The sequence below is a fragment of the Diplotaxodon limnothrissa genome, linkage group LG7 (assembly GCF_057381915.1).
Source record: "Diplotaxodon limnothrissa isolate DT_005_m linkage group LG7, D_limnothrissa_male_GT1.1, whole genome shotgun sequence".
NCBI lineage: Eukaryota > Metazoa > Chordata > Actinopteri > Cichliformes > Cichlidae > Diplotaxodon > Diplotaxodon limnothrissa.
In genome coordinates, this window is record NC_140602.1 from 41636503 (window position 1) to 41643074 (window position 6572).

Consider the following 6572-nt stretch of genomic DNA (forward strand, 5'->3'; position numbering starts at 1 on the left):
ACTACCTGAAAAAAAGCAACACGCTTTTATGAATAAACAGATTTACCCAAATATAACTTGTGTGTTATTTGACAACAGTTTCAGCTTCTGTACATGTATTTACCTGTATAAGATTTCAACTAAGTTGAGCCTTAAATGACATTGTTACATAACTAATACCAAACACCTACATGAATTTTAATCTTCATTTTAAACATGTAAGCAGGACATTAAGGTTGACTTAGAACATATTGCTAAAAATCGTCAGTAGAAATTTCTTACAACATGATACCAAAAGGAAAAATTATCCTGCATTGCAGTCACACGAGGGGAAAGCAATAAAAACATAAGCAGTATAACGTTACTGAACACAAAATGAAAAACTGCAAAGAATTGCAGAAGTGCAGTCTTTGACTTTTCAATGAAACAGATGGTTTTTGAAAGCAAGAACTTTAGAGAGTTTAGCTCCATCCAGTTCCATGAAAACCTTCTGGAAAACGTCAAAGTTGTAGCGAAGGTCAGCAGGGTAGGCAAGGTTTAATGCATACATTAGTCCAAATAGCATTATCACAGCAAATGCTACATTATCCAAAGTCTTCGCCACCCTGATGCCTGCAAGGACAACTCTTGTTCATCTGCTGAAGCTTGCTCTTTAAGAAGATAAATTCAAACAGTGGTGTCTTCAACAGTCTCACTGATGGCACGTTCTTCCATGCCCTGTAAAAAAGAAGCCATGTTAGTCATTTCCAAGTAAGTAATATGACACACTGTGGAAAGTCCAAAAAGAAAAAGAAAAAAAAAAAAAGACAAGTACATACCACATACTCCTGGATAAGCATGCCAGGGTCTTCACCCATGTAGATACACACGCCCTTGACACACTCAGCATCAACATCTTCACACTGAAATGAAATGTATGTAATTAGCATCTTCATTCAGCTCTTGTCCTTCATTTAAGTTTTAATAGTGTACTTTACATGAATGTTTTTAAAGTAAAGGCACACAAATTAATAATAGGTTTACTGGCAATTAATAATAAGTTGACAAAGTGAAGGTTAAAAAAACAAGCAGATGTAAAAATACAAAATGAGAGAATTTATCATGGGAAAACATTTGAAATCTTCCACAATTGTAAAATTTCATCCAAAGAGGATCATGTTAAGTGAATGTTGAGGCTTTATCACTTACATTATCCATTTATGCCACAATTCTTTTCAGTATTAGTCCAAGCTCTCCTCTTCTGTTGACCAACTTCACCAGGTTGTCCAAGTGGAGATCCAGCTGAGCCAGGAACTTTGTTTGAGGGGGGATAGTGGCAATTCTCTTAAACTCAGCGTTGATCTGAAAACATGAGCACAGAGAAATGAGCTTCAAAGGTTTAATACCTGGAAGAAGGCCTCAATCACTCATGCTGAAGAAATGGGCTGTCAAATAACAACTGTGCCTTAACCATTTTAGGCTAATACCACAAGAACACCGTGTATGAGGCAAACCTTACCTCATGGAAATCAAATAGAGCAGGCCATCTTGCCATGAAAGCCTCCACCATTGGTGCATCACGAACAACTTCATGTCTTCTGTATGAAAAAGTCTTTTCCATCTTGAGTTTCACCAACTCTGTTACTCTTTTTTATATCCATGTGGTGGGCTTTGACATGTCAATAGCTTTAAGAGTCCCCTTGTCTGCTACTTCTGAAACTGAGGTAAGGTTAAGAAACTCATTCCCAAACAAGGAATCCATAAACTGAAGTCTGAAACTGCCCTGAAGACAACACTGTCTCTTGACTTCAACGATGAGATCCTCAGTTGATTCAGGCACTCCATTAGAGAGTGAGCCTTCGACAGGTTCCGTCAGCCAAAACAGTCTTTAGGACCATAGGACTCCCCATAGGACTCTGTAGGAAAAAAAGAATTAAATATCAGACATTCAGAAAGAATCATTTCAGTTTAGTTTTCATAAAGCTATCCATACCCAATACTCAAAGTTATAAAGATCAGACATAAAAAAGAAGAATTTATCTAATGAAATACATGCGACTGAACCTATTACACTTATATGAACACCTTTTATTTCTATATGCCTTTTTAAAGTCACAATGTGGACTGATCCAATCTCATAGTCAACCAATGGATAAGTATCAAGGAGTTCACAGAGCGAAGCGAGAGTGAATATTCTTGTGGATACTGGGCGGAGCTCAAAAGCTCTGTCGTGCTCTCTGTACCAGCCACCAAGCTCTCTGACAATGTAGAATATGCTGTGGTACAATGCAGATATGGTTTTTCAGTATTCTGGCAATCCACCTGCTGCCCTTTGGGCCAGTACCATTCCATTTCTATAAGTTATGCCCTTTAATGTCACACACTGTGCAAGGTTGACCTCTAGAATGTCAGGGAATATGTACCTAATGACTTAAGCTATCTCCTCTTTAAGCAAATCCACTAGAAAGGCCGATACAGCTGAGCCCTCTAATTCAGACTTGCCAAGAGATGGGGAGTTTAGATGGTAAGCTATCATCATCTGATGTTTTGACTTCTGTAATCATAAAGGTAAAAATTCCACCATCACAAAAAACATTAATTTTAATTGAAGAAAGGTATTCCAGTCCAGAAGAGCATCAATGGTTTCTTTAAAGTACCAATCTTTCCCTCATTTATACATAATGTTTTGAGAAGCAGCTCACATATGTTCTACACAAACTAGAAAAAAAGAGGGGGGGGAAAGGGTCCTAATTTGTTTTGGGCCGATGTTGGAAAATTCACAATACATCACTTAATAAGACATAGTCTGTTGAACAAACTTATCTCCTTGTAGATATCTGCTGTATTATTTGGGCATGACCGATAGAATAGTCAAGTAAGTGACACTTCACCTAAAACAATGACTAAATGGAAAAATGATTTGGCATTTATGGGTACAGGTTCTCAAACCCACGTCTAAGGTGGCAGGATGCTTATTATAACTTGAGTGCATGTCATCAGCAAGAATTAAGGTATGGCACTGTGGCCCTCCCAGCTTCTGAAACTCTGACGGTTACAGCCAGACTAATTACCCACTGTAGCCATAGCTAGCACGAGTAACACAAACACTATTGCGCTCTCTCAGTGACGTTTTAACTTGCTAAGCCATCAAAAATGTCAGTGCTCTCTGTCACATGCATAAATTCCATATCTGACCGACAACAGCTGCTTTCTCCCGACTATGTGCAATTCGTTAATATTTTTCAGCTTTAGCCACAAAGCTAATACCAACTTTAGCTAGCACTGTAAAAACAACATGTAGATGCATTACAGATTACGTTTCATATAGCATGCACTACAACAATTCTGTGAAAACGTACCCAACTAAAACAAATGTATTTAAATTACTTACCTTCTCACTATGCCTGACTCAGTGCCAAAGGTTGCATGCGGCTGAACAGTCTTCCAGAATCTGGCGGTCAATTGCGCTGTCCTTAAATTATGTTGTTGTCTTATTGGATAAGGTAGGTCTTATTATCCAATCACATTTAGTTGTTGTCTTTGAATATATTGCATCATTTCCGGTTGTGGTCAAACATGATTACAATGGTTTTAGTATTCTAATTTAGTCACTTTAAATCAATGCAAGAAAAATGAGTAGTCTCAGTATTGTTTATAATCAAGTAACTGGTACTTTATTTAATCATGTAAATAAGAGAAACAGGAGAGGCTTGTGTAGCATTAACTAAATTCATTTGTGCAAATTCAAAAGCCTGCCAATTCCCATTTTTTCAGTGTACTGTACATATAGTAACTACTTATCCATCCATTAACCATTTATTCTATAATCTATTCCAACATCTCTGCACTCTACACCATTGCACATCCATTATCTTTGTCATGTTGTCAGTATTGTCTGCTGTCTATGTTTGTCTGTCCATAGCTGGAGCCTAATTCCTCATATGTATACACATACTTGGTCAATAAAGCTGATTCTGATTCTAATGGGATTTGGATACCTTGGAAAACATACCCATTAAAAGTACATGCACAGCAAGTCAATCAATCTTCCTTTCCAAAGACCTCTAAAAAGTGTCTCACCTCCTCTGTTTTAGCTTTCTGGCAATTATACAGCTGAAATTAAAGGCTTCACTGCTGGCCTATGTGAGAGGGGGGTTTTGTCTTGTTTTGTTTGTTTTATTTTTTTCATCTCTATTGAGCTGGGGTAGGAAGGTTGATGGCTGTTTCATGCTCAAATAAGTAATTATGTGAAGAACAAAATGGGCAATCTCAGAATTTTGAAAAAAAAAAACCCAGCATTCTTCTTTAGACAGACAAATTTAGTAGCTAGGGATAAAGGTGCATTTAATAGATGCTGCCACATACCATTACATGCATATATATATGCAGCATGTACACCCATAAATGCACAGGAACATCTGGTCCTCCAAGATCATAATCCTCGGATGCTGGATGTATTGTACAAGTATCCCATTCTTCACTGTGATGCTTCTCATTTGTGAGACATTCATGAGGTATGGACCATCTTTAGATCCGCTCTGCGCTCTTCCTGTGTTCGTATATGCATTGCCCACAGGCATGCAGGAATTCAGCAGCCTTTATCCATTTTTCTGGCCTTGGCTCTGCTGGCATTACTCTGACTCACCCTGCTTCCTGTTGCTGTGATCACTGAGCTCTGATCACATCCCTTTATCCGCTGTCCTCAAGTGAATCCAAAGCCTGAAATTTCATCTACTTATAAACGCCAAATGTATTTGTGTGATTAAGCAAAGAGTGGACAACCAGAGCCATGACCAGTTGTTTTCTTAACTGTGCTTTCTTTCTTTTTCTTTCTGTTCTATTTGTTGTTCCTTTAAAAATCATATTTAAAGACTCCAATCAATCTCTTTAGTGATTAAAACAGTTTTCAGAGCAAATATAAGTGCATAAAATTTATGTTTATAATGTGGAAATCACTTATGATGAGCTAACATATTCTGAACTATATTACTGTATATGAACCATTTTAAAGACTAGCAAGTCCTTGTTTTCATATCTCATATTAAGTGTTGTGATTTAGCTCCTTTTCCATTCTGAAAATTACAGTTTTTCAGGCTTTCTACATTTATTTGAACCAGGGTGCATTTACAAAATGACCATGCGCAATATTACTTCAGATACTGCAATGTACACACTCTGTTATCAAATAAAGGCACTCTGTTTAATTGACAGCACTGACTGATTTGTGTTTTGTGTTGAACATTGATTCCTTCGGGGGCTGTTAGTGCAGGATAGAAACATCTTCTTGGTTAGCATAAATCTCATTAAGTATTTCTACAACATCAGCAAACAGAAACAAACCTGCTCCTGTCCTAAAAGCTCTACATCATGTTGTTGCCGGCTAACCATGAGAGTGTCAGCTGGCATCACAGGCACATAAAAATCCTCGGTCCGTTCAGTGTCTTCATGCTGTTTGCTTATTGCTTCATCTAAAACTCAGGGTTTCTCAAGGGCAATCAATATTAAAGGAGGTTGTGCCTTAGTAAACGTAAGGACACTTGCTCACTTTGTTTATTTTCTGAGATTCTTTGATCCAGCTATGCTCCGCAGTCCATCTAAACAAGCAAACAGAAGTCGGTGAAGGAACAAAACTGCAACTGATCTTTTAAAATGTTGATGGCAACATAATAAGACCTCAGGGAGTTATGGAGTTCTAAGGAAAACTGAAAATGATTTTCTGTTAAATATTTGCAAATTAGGCTTTTCCCAAGCTTTGACTCTTTTCTTGAAGTGTGTTCAAATGGGATCTCAGTTGGATTGTTGCAAATTATGAACAACAGAAAGTATTTCTCGTGCTTAATGATATTGCTTGTAAAAACCTGTATCTGGGGAAATAATACATGCAGACAGGTAAGAGGATATGGTGGTGCTGTTATACGGTGGGGGCATTTTTGTGGCATGGTTATGGAACACTGCAAAATGAGAATGAATTTCTTGTATCACTTTATCTTGCTATCTTGGTGTTTTTGTGTGTGTTTTTTTACAGGATGTGGCTGGCACTATCAGTATGGCATGAGTGGGTCACTGAATGGACTGGTGAGTATGAAAAATATGTTAATCCAAAGCCTTCCTTGACACCATATTTCGACTGAGTTGATTACCACTGAGATTTTGGACCAATACTAGATTTCAAAACACCAAATTAGGGAATGTCTTGGAATAATGCCAGGTCCTGTCATGGTCCTGCGACCATGACTCAGTGACTTTATGTTTATGTACTTATTGTTATTACTTTCATTATTATTCATGGCTGTTTTGGGATGGTTTGTGTTTGGGATTTTAGACACTGGGTTCTGGGTTTGTGCTCCCTCTGTTGGTCCCTGGTGTTAGTGTTCCCCTGTCTCGTCAGGTTAATCAGGTCCAGCTGTTTCCCCCATCTGTGTGTGATTTCCCAGTGTCTCTTTGTGTATTTATAGCGTGTGATTTCCTCTGCTCCTCGTCGCGTCGTCTGTGTTCCTACCTGGTGTAATCCTCTGCGTGTTCTCCCTGCTGTTCTCCCTTCATGTTCAGGTTTGCCACTCCTCTGTGTAGTTTATCCCAGTTTAGTTTCGTCCTTAGTTCTGTTTGTCATCTCC

At 38.1% G+C, this 6572-nt stretch overlaps 1 pseudogene; it reads right to left on the bottom strand.

The window, feature by feature from the left end:
- Positions 1-397: 397 nt before the first annotated feature.
- Positions 398-1619, bottom strand: LOC146628801 (uncharacterized; annotated as a pseudogene).
- Positions 1620-6572: the final 4953 nt, after the last annotated feature.